At 49.4% G+C, this 17735-nt stretch overlaps 1 pseudogene; it reads right to left on the bottom strand.

Moving 5' to 3' along the window:
* Window positions 1–5949: 5949 nt before the first annotated feature.
* LOC119321296 lies at window positions 5950–7909 on the bottom strand (annotated as a pseudogene).
* Window positions 7910–17735: the final 9826 nt, after the last annotated feature.

Raw genomic sequence — 17735 nt, 5'->3', positions numbered from 1 at the left:
ATCCGATCTGGATCGGGGCTCGACCCACCCCGCCGCCAAGACGCCGCCTGCCGCCGCCCGAAGTACTTCCTCCAGCCCGAGGACGCCATCGCCCTCTACCTCGCTTCCTCGTCTCCCTCCTGCGCCTCCCCCTCTTCCCCGATCTGGATGCGCCATCACCCGAGTACCTCGCCGGAGGCCACGACGTCGGGACCACCTCGCCGGACTGCTTCCTCTCCGCCGATCGTCCCCGTCTTCCTCCTCCACAAACGGAGCTGCTCCGCCTCGTCGCGCCGACCCCGACACCTCCCCGAGCACACTGCCTTCCCCCTGCAGCTCCCCTGTGAGGAACCCCCCTCATATCCTCCCTTCCCTCCTCCCGTGCGGCCACCGTTCGCTACTCCCTCGCGCGCACGTGCACACCGCCGTACCCATTCCCCGCGCTCGCCGTCACGCCTCCGGCCGGCCCAGTGCTTGCGCTCACCGTGCCTGGACCGGCGCCCCGCTCGCCCCTACCGTCCCGACCAACCACCGCGCTCACCATGGTCCCCGCGCAGGCCACGCCCACCTCTTGCAGCCATCGCCGCCGACTGCAATCGCCGGCGCCTCCATTGGCCTGGGCGGGCGCCCAAACGGGCTGGCGCCCACACGCCCGTAACCCGTTCGCGCGTGGCTGTTTGGCCCCCTGGGCCAATGACAAGGGGCCCCACGCCCCCTGAACGTTTAAAAAAAAGGATTAAAGAAGATAAATAAGTAAAAGAATAAAAATAATAATAAATAAAATTATTAATTAATTAATTAAATTAATTGTGTTTAATTAACCTAGTAACTAATTAAACTAATTAACTACTGTTAATTAACATAACTAATCTGTTAACTAAACTAATTAACCTGGTTAATTAGTTATCAGACAATGACATGTGGGTCCTACTGGACCCACCTGTCTGTTTGACTAGTCAACCGACCAGTTGATCCGCTGACATCACTCTGATGTCATGCCTGCGTCATCATTCACTGTTATGGATAATGTTGGGTTTAAACAAATAATTAAAATCAGAAAATGATTTAAATCTTTAGAAAAATCATATCTTTTAATCCGTAATTCGGATGAAAATACTTTCTACATGAAAGTTGCTCAGAACAACGAGACGAATCCGGATACGCGGTCCGTTCGTCCGCCACACACCCCTAACCTATCGAACCCGCAACTTTCCCCCTCCGGCTCCTCTGCCCGAAAGCACGAAACACCGGGAATACTTTCCCGGGGGTTTTCCCCCCTTCACCGGTATCACCTACTACCGCGTTAGGGCACACCGAACACCGCGTATTGCCTTGATATATTTTGTGGTGCTTTGTTTGCTCTGTATTCATTATTTCTTCCCCCTCTTCTCTCCGGTAGACTACGAGACCGACGCTGCTACTGACCAGTTCGACTACGGAGTTGACGACCCCTCTCTCTTGCCAGAGCAACCAGGCAAGCCCCCCCCCCCTTGATCACCAGATATCGCCTATTCTATTCTATACTGCTTGCATTAGAGTAGTGTAGCATGTTACTGCTTTCCGTTAATCCTATTCTGATGCATAGCCTGTCATTGCTGCTACAGTCATTGATACCTTACCCGCAATCCTAAATGCTTAGTATAGGATGCTAGTGTTCCATCAGTGGCCCTACACTCTTGTCGGTCTGCCTTGCTATACTGTTGGGCCGTGATCACTCGGGAGGTGATCACGGGTATATACTATACATACATACATACTATACAGATGGTGACTAAAGTCGGGTCAGCTCGAAGAGTACCCGCGAGTGATTCACGGATTGGGGGCTGAAAGGACCTTTGTCCCGACGCCCCTCTGTGTGGATCTTTGTGGCGGAGCGACAGGGCAGGTTGAGACCGCCTAGGAGAGAGGTGGGCCTGGCCCTATTCGGCGTTCGTGGACACTTAACACGCTTAACGAGATCTTGGTATTTGATCTGAGTTGGCTACGAGCCTATACGCACTAACCATCTACGCGGGAGTAGTTATGGGTATCCCGACGTCGTGGTATCAGCCGAAGCACTTCAGACATCAGCGACGGAGCGGCGCGCGCCGAATTGGACTGGAACGCCACTAGGCTAGGTCTGCTTTCGGCCGCCCTCGCAACGTGCAGGTGTGCTATGGGCGATGGGCCCAGACCCCTGTGCGCTTAGGTTTAGACCGGCGTGCTGGCCTCTCTGTTTTGCCTAAGTGGGGCTGCGACGTGTTGATCTTCCGCGGCCGGGCATGACCCAGGAAAGTGTGTCCGGCCAAATGGGATCAAGCGTGTTGGGTAAGTTGGTGCACCCCTGCAGGGAAGTTAATCTATTCGAATAGCCGTGATCTTCGGTAACAGGACGACTTGGAGTTGTACCTTGACCTTATGACAACTAGAACCGGATACTTAATAAAACACACCCTTCCAAGTGCCAGATACAACCGGTGGTCGCTCTCTCTCAGGGATACGAGGAGGGGATCGCCGGGTAGGATTATGCTACTGGAGATGTTACTTGGAGATGCTACTTGGAGATGCTACTTGGAAGACTTCAATCTACTCTCTTCTACTTGATGCAAGACGGAGGCTGCCAGAAGCGTAGTCTTCGACAGGATTAGCTATCCCCCCTCTTATTCTGGCATTCTGCAGTTCAGTCCACTGATATGGCCTCCTTACACATATACCCATGCATATGTAGTGTAGTTCCTTGCTTGCGAGTACTTTGGATGAGTACTCACGGTTGCTTCCCCCCCCTTTTTTCCCCTTTTCCTTTCTTTCTGGTTGTCGCAACCAGATGCTGGAGCCCTGGAGCCAGATGCCACCGTCGACGACGACCCCTACTACACTGGAGGTGCCTACTACTACGTGCAGCCCGCTGACGACGACCAAGAGTAGTTAGGAGGATCCCGGGCAGGAGGCCTGCGCCTCTTTCGATCTGTATCCCAGTTTGTGCTAGCCATCTTATGGCAACTTGTTTAACTTATGTCTGTACTCAGATATTGTTGCTTCCGCTGACTCGTCTATGATCGAGCACTTGTATTCGAGCCCTCGAGGCCCCTGGCTTGTATTATGATGCTTGTATGACTTATTTATGTTTTAGAGTTGTGTTGTGATATCTTCCCGTGAGTCCCTGATCTTGATCGTACACATTTGCGTGCATGATTAGTGTACGATTGAATCGGGGGCGTCACAGGCTATTGGGTTATGTGACTTAAGTCGTCAGCATCCGGTGGTCGCACGTAAGTGCCCTGGAAGTTGTCAAGGAATGCATCTTCCAGGTTCTCCCAACTGCCAATGGAGTTTGCCGGCAGGCTATTCAGCCAATATTGAGCTGGTCCTTTGAGTTTTAGTGGGAGGTACTTGATGGCGTGTAGATTATCGCTGCGGGCCATGTGAATGTGGAGAAGGAAATCTTCGATCCACACCGCGGGATCTGTTGTCCCATCATATGGTTTTATGTTTACGGGTTTAAACCCTTCTGGAAATTCATGTTACATTACTTCGTCAGTGAAGCATAGGGGGTGTGCAACGCCTCTGTGCCGGGCTACATCGCAATGCAGTTTGGATGAATCTGGTCCGCTGTATTCGGCCCGGACGGATTTGTATTTAGTATATCCAGCGTGGCGGTCATCGTCACGCATTGAGGCGCGTCCCCGTGATCCGTAGATCGATCTTGACTGTCCTGCTTTATTTTCCGGTTCGTCTCACAGGTCATGCGTGTAGCCCCGGGCCTTGGTGTTTTTAGTTGTTCGGCGACGTGGTGCGGGCTAGTGTTCGAACTGATATGCCACTTTGTCATGGCCACGGGGTGGTCGGTCAGCCGCATCCTGTGCTGGAAGTGTGGGATCTAGTGCCTCGTCCTCGAATTGAGGTAACAACCTGCACCTCGGGTAGCTTTTGTTTGGGCGCTTGAGTCCGTATTCCTCGACTGCCAGGACTTCAGTCCATCTGTCAGTGAGCAGATCTTGATCAGCTTGAAGCTGCTGCTGTTTTTTCTTCAGGCTCTTTGCAGTGGCCATAAGCTGGCGCTTGAAGCGCTCCTGCTCGACGGGATCCTCAGGCACGATAAATTCTTCATCACCGAGGCTCACCTCGTCTTCGGAGAGGGGCATGTAATTGTCATCCTCTGAATCTTCATCCATTGCCTGTTCATCGGGGCTAGCTTGCCCGTTCTCCCGTCCGGCCTGCTCGAAGCTTGGCTCGGTGGGATTGTTTTCGTCTTCGGCATCATCCGGAGTGCTATTGTCTCTGGTGTCGGTATCGCTGTTTTTGCTATAGCGGGGTTTAGAGCGGCGCCGCTGACATCGGCGCTTAGGTTGCTTCTCCAGAGGGTCACCCTCCGTTGCATCCTTTTGATCCTTGCCATTGTTTTCTTTGGGTGTATCCACCATATATATGTCGTATGATGAGGTTGCCGTCCAGCGCCCTGTGGGCGGTGGTTCCTGTTCTTCTCCGGCATCGTCGTCCATACCGTCGATGTCTTTGGAGTCGAAGTCAAGCATGTCGGTTAAATCGTCGACAGTGGCTATTAAGTGGTTGGTGGGTGGGCAACGAATTCCTTCGTCGTCCGCTTCCCACTCAAGCCGGACATAGTTCGGCCGAGAGTCCTCTGATAGGGAGAGAGACTTTAATGAATTTAGCATGTCGCCCAAGGGCGAGTGCTGAAAGATATTCACGGAGCTAAACTCCATAATCAGCGCCCAGTTAGGTACGATGAGCACGGATGTACACGGTTCGGAGCCTATGGCCGGAGACGAGTCCGAGGGTCCAATGACACCGACCTCCTTGGAAGTGAGATCGGTGTTCAGCTCTATCGCCGCTGAGTGTGCGGCCTTCGTGGCGGGGTCCATGCACCCATCCTCGGATGGCACAATCTGCTCCGGATTTAAAGCCGGGGCAGCTACAGGTGTGATCTCCTGATCGCCGTCCGATGTCAGATCTAAGTCATGCTCATCGCGGCTGTAGGACGCACCTGTCATGGGCTCAAATCCGTCGAAGATCAAGTCTCCACGGATGTCGGCAGTGTAGTTCAGGCTTCCAAACCTGACCTGAATGCCAGGGGCGTAGCTATCGATCCGCTCCAGATGGCCAAGTGAGTTGGCCCGCATTGTGAAGCCACCGAATATGAAGATCTATCCGGGGAGGAAAACCTCACCCTGGATCGCATCGTTGTACACGATTGAAGCCTTATGGTGACGACACAGTGGCTCTCAATGAAAGCACCAATGTCGGTGTCAAAACCGACGGATCTCGGGTAGGGGGTCCCGAACTGTGCGTCTAAGGCTAATGGTAACATGAGGCGGGGGACACGATGTTTACCCAGGTTCGGGCCCTCTCTATGGAGGTAATACCCTACTTCCTGCTTGATTGATCTTGATGATATGAGTATTACAAGAGTTGATCTACCACGAGATCGTAGAGGCTAACCCTAGAAGCTAGCCTATGATTATGATTGTTCTTGTCCTACGGACTAAACCCTCCGGTTTATATAGACACCGGAGAAGGCTAGGGTTACTCAGAGTCGGTTACAGAGAAGGAAATCTACATATCCGAATCGCCAAGCTCGCCTTTCATGCAAAGGAGAGTCCCACCCGGAACACGGGACGAAGTCTTCAATCTTGTATCTTCATAGTCCAACAGTCCGGCATAAGCATATAGTCCGACTGTCCGAGGACCCCCTAATCCAGGACTCCCTCACTTATATCACTAGAAATGGTACGACTGCAGTAAGAGGCATTGGTCATCTGCAGCCATTAAGTATCCATGAATATTTAAAGATGCATAGAAAGCAATACTTCACTTAAACAAAGTAAACATGACAATCTCTTAAGAATAAATGTTGCAAATGGTCTTGAAACAATAAACTCTATCCATATCAGTGAGTTTAAGTACATCATAGAGTTTGCGGAAGTTAACCCAAGTCCAAGGCAATGTCTCTGAATAGAGAAGTATTCTACAGAATTGAGAGAAGGGATCAAAGACTATTTATATCACAAACCGTGTATGAATCAATCAAAACATGCCAGATAACACTACAACAAGGGCATCATGAATGCCAAAATTCATCTTCCTATAACCGCATCATGCAGACGGTGTATCTTTAACATGGTACATGTATGCAAAACTCAAGCAAAGCTCCCGGTCACGCCAATCGCCCCAGCCACCCCATCCTTTGAAACCAGCCTGATACCCGTCTTGTTTCCTAATGATGTGAACTGGCCAATCAGCTTTGATGTTAGGAACCTTATCTATGGCATCAGTTCTACAGCTCCCACACCATTATCCACACAAAGATTGCTGGAGTCTTGGCCTTGGTGCAGTCCGCACTTGCCAAAATGTGTAGCACTCCTCCTAGGCCTCCTCAGACTGTAAACAAAGAGCTCCAAACGACGGATACACGGTTGCCCACATGGTTATATCACAATTGTACTCATGGAAGTTGCAAAACTGCTTAGCCTTGCCATGAATCTTCCTCCACACAGTCCTGTTGAAGCATAGCCAATGTTACCCATCTTCTCAGCAACCATGCTCTCCCAACCTTCCCCTTTCGCCTTGACATCACACGGCGCCAAATGGACAGCATAGCATAGCATAGCATTGGAGACACTTCTTTGGCTTCAAATCCACAAGCAACTGCGCGTTGGGGAAGATGTACTGGTCCTCCTCGATGAAGAGAATGTGTCCATGGAAGTCCTTGGTCTCCTCTATCCCATCCCACATGGTGTTCATCATCCACCACCAGTGGTGCTTCAGCGACACGATCCTTGGGGAGCGGTGGTTGCCGTACTGGTCCGTCTCGCCCCGGCACCGCTGCTCGGCCGCCCTGTCCTTGTCCCGGCAGTCCCCGGCCGCGACGCCCGGGAAGAGTTCGGGAACAGTGCGGCGAGTATGGCGCGAAGATCTGCTTCACCTGGCAGAAGCCGATGCCCTTGACGATCTCGTCCATCTCGGGGAAGTAGCCGTCGTGGCTGACGACGATCAACACCTCGCCGATGCCATCGACGCGGGAGAGGCTGTTGATGACGAGGCGAAGGTAGCGGGGCCGGTTGTGGACGTAGAGGACGATCTTGATGTGGCCGTCGGGGAGGCTGGGAAAGCGCCCGGCGTTGCGCGGCGGCAGCGCGTTGCGGCGGGCAGGGAGAGGGAGAGCGCGCCCTGGCGCGGCAGACGCAGGGTGAAGGACGGGTCGAGCAGGATCTTGTGCGGCTTCGCGCGGCAGCGCGGGCGGCGTCGGAGACGACGGCGGGCGGGGCTAGGCCGCCGCTGCCGTGGCTGGCGGGGAGGAGCGAGGGGCGCGGCGCGGGAGCTGAGCTGGGCGGGCGGTGGAGTGGGCGGAGGAGGAGCTGCGGCCTGCGGGAAGTGGACTGGGCATCCGTTGGCGGCTGCTGTTCGCCGTCCTTTTTCTTCTTCTTTGCTTTTTTTCTTCTTTTTGAGGGAAAAATTTCTTCCCCAACTTAGTTTAGTAAGAAGAAGAAAGAATAGTTAAATCTGATTCTTCCTTTGGTTAATTATAGATAAACTCACCGGATGTCACTGAACTCGTGCCTGAATTTCACTTCGGTCTTTGGACTTGGAATGCTCGAAAAACGGTCACTAAAGTCACATAAGTGAACACTCACGGTCACACGCTTTGACACCGTACTTCGGCTATGTAGCATACTGTTTGACCGATTGACCGTTCACATATGTGCCATCAGGCTAGCAACAAAGTGAACTTCATCGGCGGCCATTGAACTTGCCCCCCCCCAATTTTCATTTTGATCACCATATTCAAGAATAAATGGAGGGCGCATGGGCCACTTGAGTGCGTTTTTTTAGGGAAAAAACGTCGTGTGGTACACGATGCGATGAAAATTTCCCTCTGCATAATCCATAGACACATGTCCCCATCGTTCGTGGTCGAATCGCTCCCTGACCCCATCCTTCGTCACTATCGCGTGAGGGAGGTACAACCTACTAGGTCTCAAGGCGAGCACGAGATCAGTCGCTGTCAGTGGTCACTCGAGCCATCGAGTATGAGGGAGGCGGTTGTCATTGTTGTATCCTGCTAGGAGGAAGAGGCATGGAAGTCCAGGCGGCAACACCATGTTTTCCTGTAGCGCCCGTGCCTACATCAATGAAATCGACAGGCTCGTTTGCACATGTGCACTCCCGTGGTGCACCTCTACAATATGGTCACCATCGCGCATGCTTCCTTGCGATTGCGAGAGAGCTCCCTCGTTTTCCCAAGTCCGTGGCGAGCCGATGGAGTCCACCACAACCACTTCTACATCGGTCGCTGGAGTCCACCATCCACCATCAATGCAGGGAGTGTACACGTGTATTTGATCAAGATTTATAAGAGCCAATACACAGTAGCCGCCGAGACCCTGATCGGGTTGACTAAGCTAACCAGGGGATCGATATCATCCGAGGTAACTAACTGTGTCTTTTACAGGCTTCTGCCTCGGCTTCAACTCGAGAGAGTTGGAAGAGCTGGATCATAAGCTTGATCAGTCCGAGAAGGACATGGATCTGCTTAAGAAGCAGATGGAGCAGTCTCAAGGTAAATACCCAGACCCTAAGTACCTAAGATTGTACTTAAAATGATGATGTAGATACTTGGTTCTAAATCATGGATGAATATGTCTGTGGCTTCCACCTCGGAGCTTGAAATGCTCCGGTCCGAGCTGCAAAAAGCTCGACGGGAAGTCGAGAAGCAAAACACTGCGGCAAAACAGGCCAACGAAGAGCTGGACAGGGAGAAAGAGGTCGGCGAAAAGCACATGACCTGGATTGTGGAGGTGGAAGAAGATCTAAAGGGGTTGTATGGTCAGCATGGCACCCTTCAGGAAGAGAAGAAAAAACTAGCATCCAAGCTCGAAACTGTAGGAGATATGCCCTAGAGGCAATAATAAATATTATTATTTATCTCCATGTTCCTAATTATGTTTATATTCCGTGCTATAACTATTGTGGTTCTCGAGTCTGCAATAACAACGAGGCTCGGAGGAAGACTCATATGCACGTGTGGAATAATAAATGATAAAATGTATTCCTAGTCTAGCCTCTAAGACTAGCTCAAGTGTTGCATGATGATCCCGTTTTCCTGATCATGGGCATGACTATGCTAGTAAACTTTGAGGGCACATTGTTAGAAGAACACTTGTGTTGAATCAATCCGAATTGATGTTATGCCATGAGATACCTTCGTAACAAGTTAATGGTTTATAAACAGAGAAAGTTAACATTTGCATAATTTCTTAGACCATGAGAGTATCGAGTTTCTTCATGCTTGCTTCATGAACTTTGTGGTTTGTTAAACATCATCCATAACTGGGTGGCTATTACAACGTCTTACAGGTTCATGGGAAAGTGTGTCAAGGGACTTAATAGCTCAAGCTTGGGATTTGCTCCTCCGACGATGAAGAGATGTTCTTTGGCCCTCTCGGTGTTACAATATCCATCAACATTTGGCCAAACACAATGTGATTTGATCACAGGGATGCCAGAACACGGGACGAGAAAAGAGAACAAAACCAGTAACGAGGAAGCTGGCATAGTGGACAAAAGTTGTTGATCCACGAGGATGCCGGTAAGTCTCACCTCGGGTGTTTGTAACATATCACGAAGCAGCAGGAATAGCAAACGAAAAACTACAGGTTCACTCGAATATTCATTCTGTGGGTATAGGGATCAATATGGGTGTCCACGGTTCCGTTGTTGATCATTGATCGGAAAGTGTTCCGGTCATGTCTATACTTCACCGAACCTACAGGGTCACATGCTTAAGAGTCATCTATCTGCTGAATACTAGACAAGGGTCTAAAAGAAAGTCATCGGAAAAGTTTTGGAGTCACCAGAAAAGTTTTGGAGACAACGAAAGAGTTCCGGAGAGAGAACACCTGACCTAACACATTGGTTCTTATGACAAGAACCCCTCATTTAAATGCAGAGTAATCTCTAACGGTTTTTTGACACTGTATTTGGATCACCGACCAGTTTATGCTGATCGCGATAGTCGATTTTGGCTTTCTCCACTGAGGCGCTTGACCATTTGAGTTGGAAACACAATCACATTGTTTCTTCCTTTGCACCCCTAGCCGAACAAGGCAAAACATAGGAGGCAAGCACAGGAGCCGGGCAACCCAACCATTGACCAAAATCACAATTCGAAACTGATGCATGTAATGCAATATCCGAGACGCCGAACAGTTATCGGACTTGAACATAGGCTCGATTGTAAATCCGAGGCCCAGTTAAAAGCCGGGCTCATCTGTATGTTATAGATAGTTTTTCTATTGCAATGAGGCAAGGACGAAAAAATCACTTAAATTTGTGCAAGGATTGGAAAAGGGTTTGTTTCTTCCTCCATAAGGTTTAACCATGCATGTCGATCTATTTAAAAAAACCCTTAAAGGATATAGAGAGTATGTAAAAAGGAGATAAAATGAGTATAATACAAGGCTTTACTAAGCGGGCAATGTGTCTCGTGTCTTCCCTGCCGCACGTCTGCGCCTCCGTGCTGTTGACCAGCTCTTTCTTGTCTAATCCAAGGTTGGAAGATACTTCCAACTATTCCACATAAGCTATGCTCTACGCGTTCGAGAAGCGGAGCCCCTGACGAGGCTATAGTCATAGTGTCATTAGTACGCGTCGGTGCTATACAAATGGTTTTTAACCCCTTTCCGTGACGGCGTTCGGAAACGTCGCCAAGTGAGTGACTGCGATAGGGGGGTCCTTCCCACACGACCCAGAAATCGTGGGGGATATGCCCTCCTGGCACACACACACTCGGCAAAATGAGGTCATGTGCGACCGGTGAGCGCTCAAATACGGTTATATGTGCAATAATGCTAAAAAAATTACAATTATGCAGGCGAAATCGTTTCCGAACGTAAGTACATCCCATACAGTCAGTCACTACTAAACGTTTCCGTTCGTATGTACATTCCACACAGTCAATCCAAGGAATACGTTTCCGTTAGTATGTACATCCCACACAATCCATAATTTCAAAGCGTGTGTTATAAGGTGACTATCGCAAACATTTAATAAGAAAGAACTGTGTGCGATGTTGTTCTGAATCGCACACGTTTTTTCTTGGTTGATCGTGTGTGCAGTGGAGAATGATCGCACACGTAGTGGATCCTAGAAACGTGTCTGATCTCCACGTCTATCGTAGACATTTCGGTTTCGCAAACCGTGTGTTGTGTAATCCCTAATTTAAAAATCACATGTTTTGAATTTGAAAGTAGGCAATCACTTATTTCATATCTAACCATGTTTATTACGAATATAGGTTCAACCACGAATGCATAATTCGATGCACAGGTAGCTGAAGAACTACAGAAGCACCAAGTAAAGAATGATGAATGACAGTTGTACTAAAGACTGTGAAGAGAGAGACGAAAGACATTCTGGTTACTGGAGAAGGTAAAGCGGAATGCCCATATTGTGCCCTTCTCCATGCGTAATGCGTGCACGACTCTAGGCCAACCCCTTGTGATGGCTGCCCGTGCATCCTTCACTGTCTTTATTACGACTTCTCGATGCTCATTGTAGTCTGGATGAAATACTTTAACCTTCATTGCGTGTCCATCAATCATGTACTTTGCAAGGTAATCTTGAGTGAACTGCTTCGAGAACCACTGCGAACGAAAAAGATTCAAACATTGTTGTCTAACAACTCATTATGGGCAGTAAAAAGAGAAGGCTGTAGAGTTTGTAGTTATCATCCTACAGCTCACTGTTGTGTTGGATAGAGCATAAACAAATAATTTGCTTGCCACCATTCGTATCTTTTTGCTAATAATCCTTATCAGTTTCCTTACTTGATGCTTGTTCATGAACATGTCACTGCCCCATACGCAAAAAGGGTCGATGCATGGATCCTTGCCAAGGGCATATGTACCTACAAGCAACAAGTCAATATTAGAAGCTAACAAGTGTCCAAGCCTGGATCTATATGCACTACATTATGGAATGACGGGGGGAGTACAAGCCGAAGGATGAAACTAACATCGGCGGAAAATGGTGGCCACTCCTGTTGTTGTCTTGCATAAGTAGTGGAAAGGCATGATAAGTACAATAACCTTAACATCAAACAAATATAGCAAAGGTAAACAACATTATCTCCAAGTTATAGCTTGAATGTGTTGGTTTCAGCATGCTGTTAAAGCAGATATAAAATGGAAGGCAATGTTACCGACAACAGGCTTAACAACCATCAAATATTGCAATTCAAACTGGTATTGTTGAAAATGAATAGAACGTAGGTAATGCTTAAACATCACACTGGATAAATGTGTAAAACTGAAATAAAGGGCATGTATTAACTACACCAGGCATAACTGGAACCAAATATAGCCGTTCAAACTGGTATTGATGTAGTCGAACAGCACAGTTCCAACTTGCACATAATGAACAACACATTGTGAATGACTAAAATAAACAAGACATAAATGATCAGTATAACAACCAAATATAGCCATTGAAAACTGGACAGAGTCTCACTGCAACCAACCTAACAAGCAAATACAGATAAACAGGGCATATGCTTGAAAACTGAACAAATGCTCACTACAACTGAAAGGATCGATAAGGTTGACTAGAAGGGGGGGGGTGAATAGGCAACTAACAATTTTTAGACTTTTCTTTAACAAACTAAAACTTGCAATGAAATAGGTTGTCTAGATGTGCAACTACGTGGACAACCTATATGATGCAAAGACAATAAGCACACAAGCAAGCAATGGATATAACTCAAGTAAGCTTGCAAAAGTAAAGGGACAAGATAACCAAGAGTGGAGCCGGTGGAGACGAGGATGTGTTACCGAAGTTCCTTCCTTTTAAGGGGAAGTACGTCTCGTTAGAGCGGTGTGGAGGCACAATGCTCCCCAAGAAGCCACTAGGGCCACCGTAATCTCCTCACGCCCTCACACAATGCGAGATGCCGTGATTCCACTATTGGAGCCCTTGAAGGCGGCAACCGAACCTTTACAAACAAGATTGGGGCTATCTCCACAACACTTGGAGGCTCCCAACAACACCACGAAGCTTCACCACAATGGAGTATGGCTTCGAGGTGACCTCAACCGTCTAGGGTGCTCAACACCCAAGAGTAACAAGATCCGCTAGGTATAAGTGGGGGAATCAAATTTCTCTTGGTGGAAGTGTAGATCTGGGCCTTCTCAACCAATCCCGAGCAAATCAACAAGTTTGATTGGCTAGGGAGAGAGATCGGGCGAAAATGGAGCTTGAAGCAACAATGGAGCTTTGGGGGAAAGAGATAGGTCAACTTTGGGGAAGAAGACCCCTTTATATAGTGGGGGTAACAATCCAACCGTTATCCCACTCACCAGCCCCGCACAGAGCGGTACTACCGCTAGGGAAGGGCGGTACTAGGGAAGAGCGGTACTACCGCTTAGAGCGGCACTACCACTCCTACTGCCGCCCTTAGTGCCGCAAAACCCGACACGAAAAACTTCGTTCGAGAATCGAGGCGGAAGTAGCCCAGGCGCTCAGCGGTACTACGGCCGAAAATCCCAAGCGGTACTACCGCTTGGAGCGGTACTACCGCTCTGAGAGCGGTACTACCGCTGGGGAGCTTCGGCGGTACTACCGCTGTGGGCGCGGTACTACTGCAGGGGCAGAGCAAAGCATAGCAAGGGGAAAACGGCAGCTCCAGAGATGCGGAAGGAAAGACGACGGGTGTGATAAGGATGTGTACGTGTGATTCCACCCAAGTCTTACCAAAGCGGATCCCCTCTTGATAGTACGGTGACTCCTACGAAACTAGACCACCAACAACGAAACGAAGGAGCTACACCGTCTTGAATACAACATCGAGGGAAGGAAATCGTCTCGTGCCAATGGATGAATCTCTGAAAGAACTAAACGCACACGATTAGTCCGCACAAGCATTGTCATCAATCACCAAAACATCTTGGGGATAAATATGCCCTTACAATCTCCCCCTTTTTGGTGGATTGATGACAATACGGGATTTGCACAATATGATAGATATAGGATAGGCGCAAAAACACAACCGTCCTAAAATGTAGAAGGGCTCCCCCTGGATGTGTGCTACCTAAAAAAATGCTTTGGACTGCATGGCACAGATGCCAGGATCAATGCTCCCCCTACATTTTAGAGACCAACTACCTAAGCAAGATATGAGAGCAACATATATATAACAGGATAAGCATGGAACCCATAAGCTAGATAGACATAGATAATGATAAGGAACGGAAGGTAGCATATGCCTCACACCATATGACTCAAGCTTAGGTCTTACTGACAGAACCAGAACTTAGGTCTCACTGACACAAACCAAATAAAGCAACAAGCGAAAGCACAAACACAAAAGACGGAAGACACAAAGCGCAAATCCCTAAACTCTCTCCCCCTTTGGCATCGAGACACCAAAAAGGAGAGGGAGTGTTGCTACGGCTCCAGGTGAAGGCAAACGAGGGACACCCATCAGATCTCAGAGGGATCATCTCCGCTACCATCCTCAGCCGGGAAGTGCTCAGCATCAAAATCAGTCCAAGGGCAGTGCTGCTGAATCCACTCCTCCTCCTCCTCAGTAAGCTGATCCTCAGAACCACTAATCACAATAGCACCCATCTGACGCATGAGCTCCTTGTGGCGACCTCGGGCCTTCTTCTCAGCCACATGAGTCATGTACTGACCGTGAGACTCCATGTAAAACAGCTTCTTCACCTTGATCTTGAGCTTCTTGGCCCAAGAGGGCTCTGCCTCAGAAGGCACGTAGTCATCATCTTCATCCTCAGCCTCAGCCCCAATCTCCTCCTCAGTCTCCATGGCAGCAGCAGATGAAGGAACTCCAGTCCTAGGGGCCTGAGTGCCCCAGTTATCCTTCTTCCTCAGATGCTTGACATCGTGAGAAACCAACTCTCCAATCTCCAGCACCACCTTGGGATAGACACGATCCCAGGCCTTATCAATGAGCAGCATAATGAACGGACCATAAATCGGGCACTTGCGCTCGGAGATAGCAGAAACCAGCTCAGACCACATAACATGAGAGATATCCAAGGACTCTTCGGTGCTCTGCACCTTCTCCCGCTGACAAAAGAGAAGCATGTCCACGAGATAAGAGTGAACCTGGTCCAGATTCCCGATGCGAGGGAAAAGAGTCTCTCTGAAGATGCGGTGAAGAATATCCAGATAGGCAGGCAGCTCATAGGTCTCCTTCTTCGTCTCAGGGTTGATCCTCAGAGTGCAGTAGGGCCACAGAGCTTGCTTGTGAGTGGCATTGGCGCGACGGTGGGGGCGAAAGCCGACAGAAGACTCAAGTCCTAGATCTTCCACCCCAATCAACTGCATGAAAGCTTTCCACTTGACTGACAGCAACTTGCCATTTTTCATCCAAGTCAGAGTCTTGTCCTCATCGGTCCCAAGGTGAACCGTGGCATAGAATTGGGCCACAATATCAGCATCATAGTCCTTGTTGAATTGCATGATCCTGAGAATGTTCAGCTGAGTGCACATCTGAAGAGCTTCACCAAAGTAGTCAGGATCGTTCTCCATATGCTCGGTGTCGATGGAGTGCACGTTGACATAGAGATTCTTCTTGGCTTTGAGAACATCAAAGTAGATGGCAAACTGGAACCTGTTCCAGAACGAACGGTTGACCAAAGTGGGATCTTGGTCGACCTCATACGGGTTGCGGCGGCGCCTTGCCCAGAACTCCTTGGGCGGCATTTATGGCACGGTTTTGCTTGACTTTGGCTTGACCCCAGGCTTCTTCTACAGTTGAGGAGGAGGTGCAGCACTAGAAGATCCTCCGGCAGGCTCAGTGGGCTCAGTGGTGCGGTAGCGCTTGGACGAGGCACGACCGGGGTTGACACGACGAGCCTGGTGCTCAGGAACCTCATCACCTGGAACCACACACACAAACATGCAAGCAACCAGAAAGAACGAGCATAAGCCACAAACACGAACAAAGAGGATCACTGAGAGGTAGAAGTATGACGGAACCTGGTAGAAGGCGGTAGTACCGTGACCCTTGAGCGGTAGTACCGCTCCAAGCGGTAGTACCGCTCTAGAGAGAGCGGTAGTACCGCTCGAGGTGGGGAAACAACAGTTTCCTACTACCGTGGTCAGATCCGGTACTACCGTCCTACCAAATTCAAAAATACTCCAACCAAACACTAATCCAGACAGTCTAGAAGCATTCTCCATCCTACTCAAGCCTAGAGCTGGACAAAAATCTAGAGATGCAACTGCTATTGCCCCTAGAAAGCTAGATTGGAAATCTAGACAAAAGGAAACAGGGAACGGGGGCAATACCAGCATCCATGGCAAGAGGACAAGGTGGGGATCGATTCCACCGAAGGAAACGGAGAGGAGCGCCCCAGAGAGGAAGATCCGCCGGAGCCCTCCCGCGGCGCCGGTTGCTGAAGAGAGAGACGAACAGGGCGAAGGGGGCGAGCGAATGGGTATGGGGGAGAAGAAACTCCCCCTGCCCCCGATATAACCCCCAGCCCGTGCCTCACAGCGGTAGTACCGCGCTGGAGAGCGGTAGTACCGCTAGGAGCAGTAGTACCGCGCTGCAGGGCGGTAGTACCGCTAAGAGCGGTAGTACCGCTCGCCACCAGCGGTAGTACCGCTTCAGCAACCACACGGCTTCTAGACCAACGGCTAACGCTCAAAAAGAAACGGAAAGCAAAGCCAAAAGAACGAGAGGACCGACGCGGCAACACAACCACACACACAACTGAACAGAGACAACTCAAACACAAACAACCACACGAAACAGAGCAAGCTCTGGTCTCTCTCAGGAGAGGGCGGTGGCCGGAGCCACCTATGTTTGAGTCAATTGGTATGGCACCACGAAGAATTATCCTTGGGCCCATGACCAAAACTCGTCTTTGAAGCACAAGTACCATCAAAAATGGCTAATGTGAAAGAGTTGATCGTTTTATGCATAATGGGGGGAGGGAGAGTTCATTGAGAGAACAACACTCCCCCTATGTCCATGCCTACATCTAAGCTAGACACCAAGTTGAGTGGGGTGGGGTGTGCAAGGGTTCAAGTCACATTGCTCGAATCAATGATATTTAGCTCATGCCTTAACTCGCAAAATCTTGCTTCATCCAAGGGCCTTGTAAAAATATCTGCAAGGTTATCACGAGTGTTGACATACTTGAGCTCGATCTCTCCTCGCCTAATGTGATCCCGGATGAAGTGATACCGAATCTCAATGTGCTTCGTCTTGAAGTGTTGCACCGGGTTGAGAGAAATCTTGATGGCACTTTTGTTGTCACACCAAAGAGGCACTTTGTCACAAATGACACCGTATTCCTTTAAAGTTTGCCTCATCCATAAGAGTTGTGCACAAAAACTACCGGCCACCACATATTCCGCTTCGGTGGACGAGAGAGACACACAACTTTGCTTTTTGGAAGACCAACTCACCAAAGAGCACCCAAGAAACTGGCACCCTCCGGAAGTGGACTTCCTATCCACTTTGTCTCCCGCCCAATCAGAATTCGTAAACCCTTCAAGCTTGAAGTTTGCCCCTCTTGGGTACCATAAGCCAAAGTTTGGGGTATGAGCCAAATATCAAAAGATTCGCTTGACCGCCACATAGTGACTTTCCTTTGGTGCAGCTTGAAACCGTGCACACATTCCCACACTCAACATGATATCCGGTCTAGATGCACAAAGGTAAAGCAAGGAGCCAATCATGGAGCGATATACCTTTTGATCCACCGCTTTACCATTGGGATCAATGT

Source organism: Triticum dicoccoides, chromosome 6B, assembly GCF_002162155.2.
Source record: "Triticum dicoccoides isolate Atlit2015 ecotype Zavitan chromosome 6B, WEW_v2.0, whole genome shotgun sequence".
NCBI classification, from domain to species: Eukaryota; Viridiplantae; Streptophyta; class Magnoliopsida; order Poales; family Poaceae; genus Triticum; species Triticum dicoccoides.
The sequence above is the reverse complement of the archived record's forward strand: the minus strand, read 5'-3'. Positions and strand labels throughout refer to the sequence as shown.